The sequence below is a fragment of the Hypanus sabinus genome, chromosome 1 (assembly GCF_030144855.1).
Source record: "Hypanus sabinus isolate sHypSab1 chromosome 1, sHypSab1.hap1, whole genome shotgun sequence".
Classification (NCBI taxonomy): domain Eukaryota; kingdom Metazoa; phylum Chordata; class Chondrichthyes; order Myliobatiformes; family Dasyatidae; genus Hypanus; species Hypanus sabinus.
In genome coordinates this window covers 42,281,564-42,294,202 of record NC_082706.1, presented here as the reverse complement: position 1 = coordinate 42,294,202, position 12,639 = coordinate 42,281,564, and the positions used below count along the sequence as shown (strand labels likewise).

General features: G+C 49.1%; 1 protein-coding gene across 1 annotated transcript in view; it reads left to right on the top strand.

Annotated features, from left to right (window-relative positions):
* LOC132393518 (sodium channel subunit beta-1-like) overlaps positions 1–12,639 on the top strand; it is a 141,732-nt gene that overhangs the window by 85,480 nt on the left and 43,613 nt on the right. The window lies entirely within an intron of this gene.

Below are 12,639 nucleotides of genomic sequence, written 5' to 3'. Positions count from 1 at the left end.
ACTTGTGCCAGGTGACGGTACTCTTGTTCAGTGGATTTGTGCCGGGTGACGGTACGCTTGTTCAGTGGATTTGTGCCGGGTGACGGTACGCTTGTTCAGTGGATTTGTGCCGCGTGACGGTACGCTTGTTCAGTGGATTTGTGCCGGGTGACGGTACGCTTGTTCAGTGGATTTGTGCCGGGTGACAGTACTCTTGTTCAGTGGATTTGTACCAGGTGACGGTACGCTTGTTCAGTGGATTTGTGCCGGGTGACGGTACGCTTGTTCAGTGGATTTGTGCCGGGTGACAGTACTCTTGTTCAGGGATTTGTGCCGGGTGACGGTATACTTGTTCAGTGGATTTGTGCCGGGTGATGGTACTCTTGTTCACTGGATTTGTGCCGGGTGACGGTACGCTTGTTCAGTGGATTTGTGCCGGGTGACGGTACGCTTGTTCAGTGGATTTGTGCCGGGTGACGGTACGCTTGTTCTGGGATTTGTGCCAGGTGACGGTACTCTTGTTCAGTGGATTTGTGCCAGGTAACAGTACGCTTGTTCAGTGGATTTGTGCCGGGTGACGGTACGCTTGTTCAGTGGATTTGTGCCAGGTAACAGTACACTTGATCTGTGTATTTGTACCGGGTGACAGTACGCTTGATCAGTGTATTTGTGCCGGGTGACGGTACGCTTGTTCAGTGGATTTGTGCCGGGTGATGGTACTCTTGTTCAGTGGATTTGTGCCGGGTGACGGTACGCTTGTTCAGTGGATTTGTGCCGGGTGACGGTATGCTTGTTCAGTGAAATTGTGCTGGGTGACGGTACTCTTGTTCAGTGGATTTGTGCCGGGTGATGGTACGCTTGTTCAGTGGATTTGTGCCGGGTGATGGTATGCCTGTTCAGTGGATTTGTGCCGGGTGACAGTACTCTTGTTCAGTGGATTTGTGCCGGGTGACGGTATACTTGTTCAGTGGATTTGTGCCAGGTGACGGTACTCTTGTTCAGGGATTTGTGCCAGGTAACAGTACGCTTGTTCAGTGGATTTGTGCCTGGTGACAGTACGCTTCTTCAGTGGATTTGTGCCGGGTGACGGTACTCTTGTTCAGGGATTTGTGCCGGGTGACGGTACACTTGTTCAGTGGATTTGTGCCGGGTGACGGTACGCTTGTTCAGTGGATCTGTGCCAAGTAACAGTACGCTTGTTCAGTGGATTTGTGCCGGGTGACGGTACGCTTGTTCAGTGGATTTGTGCCAGGTGACGGTACTCTTGTTCAGTGGATTTGGGCCGGGTAACTGTACGCTTGTTCAGTGGATTTGTGCCGGCTGACGGTACGCTTGTTCAGTGGATTTGTGCCGCGTGACGGTACTCTTGTTCAGTGGATTTGTGCCGGGTGACGGTACGCTTGTTCAGGGATTTGTGCCGGGTGACAGTACGCTTGTTCAGTGGATCTGTGCCAAGTAACAGTATGCTTGTTCAGTGGATTTGTGCCGGGTGATGGTACGCTTGTCGACTGGATTGGTGCCGTGTGACGGTACGCTTGTTCAGTGGATTTGTGCCAGGTGACGGTACTGGTGTTCAGTGGATTTGTGCCGGGTGACGGTACGCTTGTTCAGTGGATTTGTGCCGGGTGACGGTACGCTTGTTCAGTGGATTTGTGCCGGGTGACGGTACGCTTGTTCAGTGGATTTGTGCCGGGTGACAGTACTCTTGTTCAGTGGATTTGTGCCGGGTGACGGTATGCTTGTTCAGTGGATTTGTGCCGGGTGATGGTACTCTTGTTCAGGGATTGGTGCCGGGTGACGGTACGCTTGTTGAGTGGATCTGTGCCAAGTAACAGTATGCTTGTTCAGTGGATTTGTGCCGGGTGATGGTACGCTTTTTCAGTGGATTTGTGCCGGGTGACGGTACGCTTGTTCAGTGGACTTGTGCCAGGTGACGGTACTCTTGTTCAGTGGATTTGTGCCGGGTGACGGTACACTTGTTCAGATGATTTGTGCCGGGTGACGGTACGCTTGTTCAGTGGATTTGTGCCGGGTGACGGTACGCTTGTTCAGTGGATTTGTGCCGGGTGACAGTACTCTTGTTCAGTGGATTTGTACCAGGTGACGGTACTCTTGTTCAGTGGATTTGTGCCGGGTGACGGTACGCTTGTTCAGTGGATTTGTGCCGGGTGACGGTACTCTTGTTCAGGGATTTGTGCCGGGTGACGGTATGCTTGTTCAGTGGATTTGTGCCAGGTGACGGTACTCTTGTTCAGTGGATTTGTGCCGGGTGACGTTATGCTTGTTCAGTGGATTTGTGCCGGGTGACGGTACGCTTGTTCAGTGGATTTGTGCCGGGTGACGGTACGCTTGTTCAGTCGATTTGTGCCGGGTGACGGTACGCTTTTTCTGGGATTTGTGCCAGGTGATGGTACTCTTGTTCAGTGGATTTGTGCCGGGTGACGGTCTGCTTGTTCAGGGATTTGTGCCGGGTGACGGTACGCTTGTTCAGTGGATTTGTGCCGGGTGACGGTACGCTTGTTCAGTGGATTTGTGCCAGGTGATGGTGCTCTTGTTCGGTGGATCTGTGCCAGGTAACTGTACGCCTGTTCAGTGTATTTGTGCCGGGTGACGGTACTCCTGTTCAGTGGATCTGTGCCGGGTGACGGTACGCTTGTTCAGTGGATTTGTGCCAGGTAACAGTACACTTGATCTGTGTATTTGTGCCGGGTGACAGTACGCTTGATCAGTGTATTTGTGCCGGGTGACGGTACTCCTGTTCAGTGGATCTGTGCCGGGTGACGGTACGCTTGTTCAGTGGATTTGTGCCGGGTGACGGTATGCTTGTTCAGTGGAATTGTGCTGGGTTGCGGTATGCTTGTTCAGTGGATTTGTGCCAGGTAACAGTATGCTTGTTCAGTGGATTTGTGCCAGGTAACTGTACGCTTGTTCAGTGGATTTGTGCCAGGTAACTGTACGCTTGTTCAGTGGATTTGTGCCAGGTAACAGTACGCTTGTTCAGTCGATTTGTGCCAGGTAACTGTACGCTTGTTCAGTGGATCTGTGCCAGGTAACTGTACGCTTGTACAGTGGATTTGTGCCGGGTGACGGTACGCTTGTTCAGTGGATTTGTGCCGGGTGACGGTATGCTTGTTCAGTGGATTTGTGCCAGGTAACAGTACGCTTGTTCAGTGGATTTTGCCAGGTGACGGTACGCTTGTTCAGTGGATTTGTGCCGGGTGATGGTACGCTTGTTCTGTGGATTTGTGCCGGGTGACGGTACTCTTGTTCAGTGGATTTGTGCCAGGTGACGGTATGCTTGTTCAGTGGATTTGTGTCGGGTGACGGTACGCTTGTTCAGTGGATTTGTGCCGGGTGACGGTACTCTTGTTCAGTGGATTTGTGCCTGGTGACGGTACGCTTGTTCAGTGGATTTGTGCCGGGTGACTGTACGCTTGTTCAGTGGATTTGTGCCGGGTGACGGTACGCTTGTTCAGTGGATTTGTGCCGGGTGACGGTACGCTTGTTCAGTGGATTTGTGCCGGGTGACGGTACTCTTGTTCAGGGATTTGTGCTGGGTGACGGTATGCTTGTTCAGTGGATTTGTGCCAGTTGACGGTACTCTTGTTCTGGGATTTGTGCTGGGTAACAGTACGCTTGTTCAGTGGATTTGTGCCGGGTGACGGTATGCTTGTTCAGTGGAATTGTGCTGGGTGACGGTACTCTTGTTCAGTGGATTTGTGCCGGGTGATGGTACGCTTGTTCAGTGGATTTGTGCCGGGTGACGGTACGCCTGTTCAGTGGATTTGTGCCGGGTGACAGTACTCTTGTTCAGTGGATTTGTGCCGGGTGACGGTATGCTTGTTCAGTGGATTTGTGCCAGGTGACGGTACTCTTGTTCAGGGATTTGTGCCAGGTAACAGTACGCTTGGTCAGTGGATTTGTGCCGGGTGATGGTACGCTTGTTCAGTGGATTTGTGCCGGGTGACGGTACGCCTGTTCAGTGGATTTGTGCCGGGTGACAGTACTCTTGTTCAGTGGATTTGTGCCGGGTGACGGTATGCTTCTTCAGTGGATTTGTGCCGGGTGACGGTACTCTTGTTCAGGGATTTGTGCCGGGTGACGGTACACTTGTTCAGTGGATCTGTGCCAAGTAACAGTACGCATGTTCAGTGGATTTGTGCCGGGTGATGGTACGCTTGTTCGGTGGATTTGTGCCGGGTGACGGTACGCTTGTTCAGTGGATTTGTGCCAGGTGACGGTACTCTTGTTCAGTGGATTTGTGTCGGGTGACGGTACGCTTGTTCAGTGGATTTGTGCCAGGTAACAGTACGCTTGTTGAGTGGATTTGTGCCAGGTGACGGTTCTCTTGTTCAGTGGATTTGTGCCGGGTGACGGTACGCTTGTTCAGTGGATTTGTGCTGGGTGACGGTACGCTTGTTCAGTGGATTTGTGCCAGGTAACAGTACGCTTGTTCAGTGGATTTGTGCCGGGTGACGGTCTGCTTCTTCAGTGAAATTGTGCCAGGTAACAGTAAGCTTGCTCAGTGGATTTGTGCCAGGTGACAGTACGCTTGATCAGTGTATTTGTGCCGGGTGACGGTACTCTTGTTCAGTGGATTTGTGCCGGGTGACGGTACGCTTGTTCTGTGGATTTGTGCTGGGTGACGGTACTCTTGTTCAGTGGATTTGTGCCAGGTGACGGTACGCTTGTTCAGTGGATTTGTGCCGGGTGACGGTACGCTTGTTCAGTGGATTTGTGCCAGGTGACGGTACTCTTGTTCGGTGGATTTGTGCCGGGTGACGGTACGCTTGTTCAGTGGATTTGTGCCAGGTAACAGTACACTTGATCTGTGTATTTGTGCCGGGTGACAGTACGCTTGTTCAGTGGATTTTGCCAGGTGACGGTACGCTTGTTCAGTGGATTTGTGCCGGGTGATGGTACGCTTGTTCAGTGGATTTGTGCCGGGTGATGGTACTCTTGTTCAGTGGATTTGTGCCGGGTGACGGTACGCTTGTTCTGTGGATTTGTGCCGGGTGACGGTACTCTTGTTCAGTGGATTTGTGTCGGGTGACGGTACGCTTGTTCAGTGGATTTGTGCCAGGTAACAGTACGCTTGTTCAGTGGATTTGTGCCAGTTGACGGTTCTCTTGTTCAGTGGATTTGTGCCGGGTGACGGTACGCTTGTTCTGTGGATTTGTGCTGGGTGACGGTACGCTTGTTCAGTGGATTTGTGCCAGGTAACAGTACGCTTGTTCAGTGGATTTGTGCCGGGTGACGGTCTGCTTGTTCAGTGAAATTATGCCAGGTAACAGTAAGCTTGCTCAGTGGATTTGTGCCAGGTGACGGTACGCTTGTTCAGTGGATTTGTGCCAGGTAACAGTACGCTTGTTCAGTGGATTTGTGCCGGGTGACGGTCTGCTTGTTCAGTGAAATTATGCCAGGTAACAGTAAGCTTGCTCAGTGGATTTGTGCCAGGTAACAGTACGCTTGATCAGTGTATTTGTGCCGGGTGACGGTACTCTTGTTCAGTGGATTTGTGCCGGGTGACGGTACGCTAGTTCTGTGGATTTGTGCCGGGTGACGGTACTCTTGTTCAGGGATTTGTGCTGGGTGACGGTACGCTTGTTCAGTGGATTTGTGCCAGTTGACGGTACTCTGGTCCAGTGGATTTGTGCCAGGTGACGGTACGCTTGTTCAGTGGATTTGTGCTAGGTGACGGTACTCTTGTTTCTGCTCAGTGAAATATACCGTTTCCTGGCTCAAACTAATTCCGACTGTTGTCTTGGCGGCCTTCTCTCCAAAAATCCTCTTGTGCCAATTTCATGTATGCAAATGTAAGTTCTGTGCAGGCAGTTAACGCTAGCTGCCCTCTACGTCTAGACAAACAGTATCCAACAATTTAAAAGCACCAGGAAGTTCCATTTTGTATTTTTGCATGCAACTGTACTTTTGTTCAAAATCAATAGTATAATGAACCATATATCTGGAACTGTCTCTGGAAATTTGTCGAAGTTCTGAATATGCTTCATAGATCTGTCCTTTCCTTCTTCCAGATAAACTGAGTCACGTGCATTTATCTGTGTTTTCATATAGTCACAATTTTTCCACCAAAATTCCCTTCCCTGGGCCTGCGGCTTTTTCTCGAGCTCCGAGTGGATTTGGTATTCCAATTACATTTGTCCAGCTTTCGTTATGCTTGCTCTTGTTGATTTCTGGCAGGGCCCTATAAACCATTCCTTGCTACCTCTGTTAAAGCTTAAACAACAAAGACAGGATTTTCCTTTGTTTTAACAACTGTACCTTTTCCGTTTACGCTCAGTGCACAAAAGCTGCCCTTCCTCCCCTTGCGCGCGTGCCCATAACAGGGAAAGCGCGCATCCCAACTAAGTGCTTGCCTTGCCCAGGTGATCAGAACTCACCTTTCTCAAGGTCCAAGTTTTTAACACTGAAGAGCATGCATTAAGGTGGAGAGGGATATAGTTTAATGGAAATGTGTCGGGCAAGTCTTTTTTTACACAGAGAGTGGGATGTGCTGCCGGGATAGTGGTGCAGGTGCAATAGAAGGGTTTAACAGACTCTGAGACATGTGAACGTGCAGAGCGCACATAAATATGCAGAGAATGTTAGGTTTTCATGTCCGGAACAGTGATTGAGGCCGGAAGGGCCCTTTCTGCCCTGTCTTGTTCTGTGTTCCCCACTCGAGGATGGAGACCAGTAAAGTGGGTGAGTCGGCGGTTTGTGAAGGGGGTGGAGGCGGTGCTCATTTCCTCACCCCCGTGCTGGGAGTTCTGTACCTCTCTATGCAGCTGCTGTCCAGATCTTCAGGAGATTCAGCGACTCGGAGGAGCTGGACGGTTCAAGCCTGGGGATCTCAGGACAGGCTGCCTCTTCCAGGACATCCTGGACTTCCTCCTCCAACAGGTGGGGCAGATCCCACCAACTCCTCCTCAAAATCTTTAACTCTTTAACAACATGACATCTGTCCTTTTAGATCATAAGACATAGGGACAGAATTAGGCCATTTGGCTCATTGAGTCATTCAATCATGACTGATTTATTTTCTCTCTCAACCTCATTCTCCTGTCTTCTCCCCATGACGTTTGATTCCCTCACTAATTAACTACTTAACAGCACCATTGTGGAGGAACAGAGGGATCTCGGGGCTCATGGCCATAGACCCATCAAAGTCGCTGCACAAGTTGATAAACTGGTTTAGAAGGAAGCTGGCCTTCCTTTGACAGAGGATTGAGTTGAAGATCCACAAGGTAATGCTGCAGTTCCATAGCAGCCTGCTTAAAGCACACTTGGAGTATTGTGTTCAGTTCTGGCCGCCTCATCATAGGAAGGTAGAGGTGTACAACACGACAAGAAGCACAGTTCAAGCAGACAGCCAGAGACTTTTTTTCCCAGGGTGGAAATAGCTAACAGGAGGGGCATAATTCTGAGGTGATTAGAGGAAAGTACAGGGGCATGTCCGAGTTAAGTTTTACACATTGAGAGTGCATGAATGTACTGTCAGGGGTGGTGCTAGTGGCAGACACATCAAGGACTGATAGAAAAACGAAGGGTTAAATGTGGCAGGGAAGGATTAGATTGATTCTGAGTAAGTTAAAAGATTGGCACATGATTGTGGACCATAGGCCCTGTACCAAGCTGTAATGTTCTGCGTTCAATGTTCTAACCTCGGCTTTAAGTATATCCAATGACTTGGCTCCCACAGGCATAAGTGGCAATGAATTTCACAGATTCACCACCCTCTGGGGTCAAGGAATTCCACCTCACCTCTGTTCTAAAAGGATGTGTTTCTCTTCTGAGTATGTACCATCTGGTCATAGACTCCCCCCCCTACTGCAGGTGTCCTCTCAATGCCCACCCTATCTAGGCCTTTCAATATTAAACACACTTCAATGAGAACCCCCGTCATTCCTCTAAACCCCAGCAAGTACAGGCCCAAAACCATCAAACGCTCTTCTTACATTAACCCTTGCATTCTCAGGATCATTCCTCTGCACCTTCTCTGTTCCCTCTCCAATGCCAGCAGATCTTTTCTTAGATGAGGGGCACAAAACTGCTCACAATACTCCAAGTGGGCTCTGACCATTGCCACACGAAGCCACAGCATTACATCCTTGCCATTATATTCTATTCCTCTCAAAATGAATGCTAAGATTGCATTTGCCTCCCTTACTTTTGACTCAAGCTTTCAGTGCCTGCCTGCTGTCAGTTCATTCAGCTACGGCCTAAGTGTGGGGGGAGAGAGAGAGAGAGAGAGAGAGACTGAAGCAGGTCAACAGTTTGCAGACTTTAATGCAAACAAAGTTCTAAGGGAAAGGAAAGCAGTAAATGCTAGGTCAAACATGGACGTTAACTAAAGCTCTCAAATGAAAGCTGCAGCTGAAAGGAATATCTAACTATGAAACGGATGCCGCTAGTCTTCAGAGTCAGTTGACTTGACAGTCCACATTCTCAGGCAAGGCCGAATGCAAGCAGGCAGCGTAATGTTACTGTGCTTTGCTCAAGTCTCAACAAGCGCTACAACGGAAAGAAGGGAGTTAAATGCCGACATAATAAAATAATAATTATCTGACACGTGCATATTCACAAGCACAATTATCGAATCTTCTGCACTGCCGGTTCTGTGGTTGAGACAATTACCAGTGAGAGTGACAGGGAACATCTCCAAAATATTGAGACAGTATTGTGGGCTCGGAACACAATGTGACAACTGTGAATTATTTAAACCGAGCATCCCTTACTGTGGACTCATCATTAACACGTGTGCTGTGAAAATTCAAACAGTGGTGGATGCCCCAAGGCCAAAGGGTGTGTCACAGTTGCAGTCCTTTTACGGATTTGTCAATGACTATAACAGGTTCCTGCCACACGTGGCTACGGTGCTTTGCCTCTTGAACTCATTGCAACAGATCAGGAAGAAATTGTGTCAATGGACAAAACACCAGGAGATGGTTTTCAACAAGGTGAAAGAAATAGTGGTGTCAGACACTTTACTCACATATTCTGGTCTACATGGTCCAGTGAAGCTCGCCTGTGATGTCTCGCCTTATGGGATAGGTGCAGTCATGTCGCAAATTTTGAGTGATGGATGTAAAGATCCCATAGCTTTTGTATCACGTTCCCTGATCGTTGTAGAGGTAAAAACTATGCACAGGTTGACAAAGAGGTCTTGGAGTCTGGTTTGGGGTGTCGAACTTTTCAACCAGTACTTGAATGGGAGAGAGTTTACCCTCTTTCCTGATCATCAACCACTGGTGTCCATTTTCAGTCCACTGAAGGGTGTCCCACTAACAACAGCAGCACAAATACAGAAGTGGGCTCTGTTTCAGTTTTTGGAACTACAAAACGTAACAGGCATGGACCAGCTGAGATGAAAGGCCTTTTGCCCGACTGTAAAACTCCAACATTCAGGTGGTCAGAAAGCTCCTGGGGAGAGAGTAAGCGGTAAGTGCTGAGGTAGAATGTAAGTTGCAGTCCTGTCCAACGTCCAATGACCTGCTGATCCCTATGTTCCAGCGTCCCATGGAGGCTGTGCTCCTTACAGATCAGGTTGTGCAGACCCAATGCTCGTAACAAAGCATTCTAACATGTGGTCTAGAGTAGCATCCTCTCACAATCTTCAAAAACCACAGCAAACTGTCAGTCTCCCATCACCGCAGGGCTCGGACAGTATGTGCTCAGGACAAAGAAGCAGGCAGGAAAATATCACTGTGGACACTACCCACCCTGCAAACTGCCTTTTTCAAAAGCTCCCTTCTGGAAAGAGCTATAAAGTCTAATAAAAACTTTATGTCATCCTGAATGTTCCTGAAGTGTGGCCTTCTACTGACAGTGGAGGAGGCCACGGATAGACATATTGGAATAGGAATGGGAAGTGGCATTTTGGGAGATTTTGCTCTGGCCTCCTGAGATCCTGCAGCACCTTGTGTGTGTTGCTCGGATTTTTAGCATCTGCAAATTTTCTCTTGTTTGTGAACTGTTGAGTGTAGTCCTTTGTTGCAAGTTACACCCTGAATAACACACCACAGCAATGTCCTAATCCGTGTAAATGTATATGATGAATAAACTGTGTACAAAGTTAACCTTGATCCTTAACTGTTCAAAACTAGGTTGATCCCCAGAATAGAGATCAGGCAAAAGTTTCTCCTCTGTCGATAGGGCTGTACAGAAAGCTTCTGCCACATGGGCCTTCATTAATCAAGGTAAAGAATACAGAAGGTGGGATCTTATGTTGAAGTGTATAAGAAATTGAAGAGACCTAATTTTGAGTATTGTTTGCAGATTTGGTCACCTACCTGCAGGAGAGATGTAAACAAAGTTGAAAGGTTACAGAGAAAATTTACAAGGAAGTTGCTGGGTCTGGAGGACCTGAGTTACAAGGAAAGATTGAATAGGTTAGGACTGAATTCTTTAGAACATAGAAGATTGAGAGATTTGACAGAGGTATACAAAATTATGGGGGGCGCGTAGAGATAGGGTAAATGCAAGTAGGGTTTCTCCACAGAGACTGGGTGGGACTACTACCAAAGGTCATGGGTTAAGGGTGAAAGGTGAAAAGTTTAAGGGGGGAACATGAGGGGAAACATCTTCACAGACGGTCGTATGAATGTGGATTGAGCTGCCAGCACATGTGGTTCATGCAAGCTCAATTTCAATGCTTAAGAGAAGTTTGAACAGGTACATGGATATTAAGGATATGGAGGGTGATGATTGATGGGAATAGACAGATTAAGCGGTCTCAGCATGGACTAGATGGGCTGAAGGGCATGTTTCTGTGCTGTACTTCTCTATGATTCTGAAGGAAGTGAGACTTAGAAATGCTCTTTAAAAGGAGCAGAGTTTTTTTTGGATTTATTTAAAGCAGAGAGATCAATTCTTGAATGGGAAATGAAAATCAGACTGGGGTTGGAGCTGAGACAGGAGTCGAGGTTATAAGAATGTTGCTGGACCTCGAGGATATGAGTTATAGGGAAAGGCTGAATATTTTAGGTCTCCAATCCCTGGAGTGCACGAAAATGAGGGGAGATCAACATATGCAAAATTATGAGCATATAGATAGGGTGAATGCAAGCATGCTTTTTCCACTGAGGTTGTGTGAGACTGGATCTGGTGGTTGTAGGTATTTGGTGAAATGTTTACGGGGAACGTGAGGGGGAACTCCTTCACCAGAGGGTGGTGCGAATCTGGAGTGAGCTTCCAGCAGCAGTGGTGGATGCACGTTCGATTGCAATATTTAAGAGACGTTTGGGTGGGTCCATTGTTGGGAGGGGTATAGGAGGCTCTTGTCTGGTTGCAGGTGGATGATCCCGTGAAGACAGCCAGGTTGGCACGGACTTGATGGTCCAAAGGGCCTGTTTCTATCCTGTGGTGCTCAATGCCACCACAGTCAGAGTGGCCACGTCGTTATTGAATGGGCAGCAGGCCTGAGGAATCGAATGGCCTTCTCCTGCTCCCAACTGATAGGTATCAGTACACTTAGATATATTCTGACCATGTTGCCCAGCAAGCTCTAACCCTCCAACCCTCTCCTATCCAGGCACTTATCTAGATGGCTTTTAAATTCTGCTAATGTGTTCATTTCAACCACTTTCTCTGGCAGCTCATTCCAACTACACGCTGCTCTCTGGGTGAAGAAGTTACCCCGATTTCCCTTTTAAATCTCCCACCTCTGATCTTTTGTTTTTAGCACTTCCTCCCTTGGAAAAAGACTATGTAATTTCATCCTATGTCATTCATGACTCTGTATATCTCTATCAGAGCTCAGCTCGTTCTCCAACATTCCAGGCAGTAAATCTTTGTCTATCAACTTCTCCATCTCACCCAAGTCCATGCACATCCTCTTAAATCTTTTCAGCATGCTTTCCAGTTTAATAACGTCTTTCCTGTAACAAGGCGACCATAATTGTGCACAATGCTCTAAGTGCAGTCTTGTAGCGGTGTGCTACACGCAGCGCTAAAATTACGACACGGAGTCGGTAACTGCAGTCGAAGGAAAAAACTTTATTCGAAAACTTCAGCCTCACTTTTAAGCCTCTGTCAACCGGCCCCCCATGGCGCAGAGGCTCCAAAGCTCTGTGCTCGCAAACCCCCGTAGGCTATCTAATTGTGAGTCGGTTCGGATACGCTAGGAAATGGGGCGCCGCATAACCCCCCCACCCAGAACCGGCGATACACCCCCCAATGTCCACAGTCTGGGCCAGAACCTGCTTGGGAGGTCGGCCTCTGCGCCGAGGCGCCGGAAACTCGGCCGGTTGTGCCAGGTCCACATGGGCCGGCTTGAGGCGGTCCACCGTGAAAACCTCCTCCTTCCCCCCAACGTCCAGCACGAACGTGGACCCGTTGTTCCGGAGCACCATAAACGGCCCCTCGTATGGCCGCTGCAGCGGTGGCCGATGCCCGCCCCTTCGTACAAACACAAACTTACAGTTCTGTAGGTCTTTGGGTACGCAGGTCGGGTGCCGCCCATGCTGTGAAGTGGGTATGGGGGCCAGGTTACCGAGCTTCTCGCGAAGTCTGCCCAGGACTGCTGCGGGTTCTTCCTCTTGCCCCCTTGGGGCTGGTAGGAACTCCCCGGGGACGACCAGGGGCGCGCCGTATACCAACTCGGCCGACGAGGCGTGCAGGAAGCTCGTCCGCCCAGTTGGCTCCTCGCAGGCGGGCCAT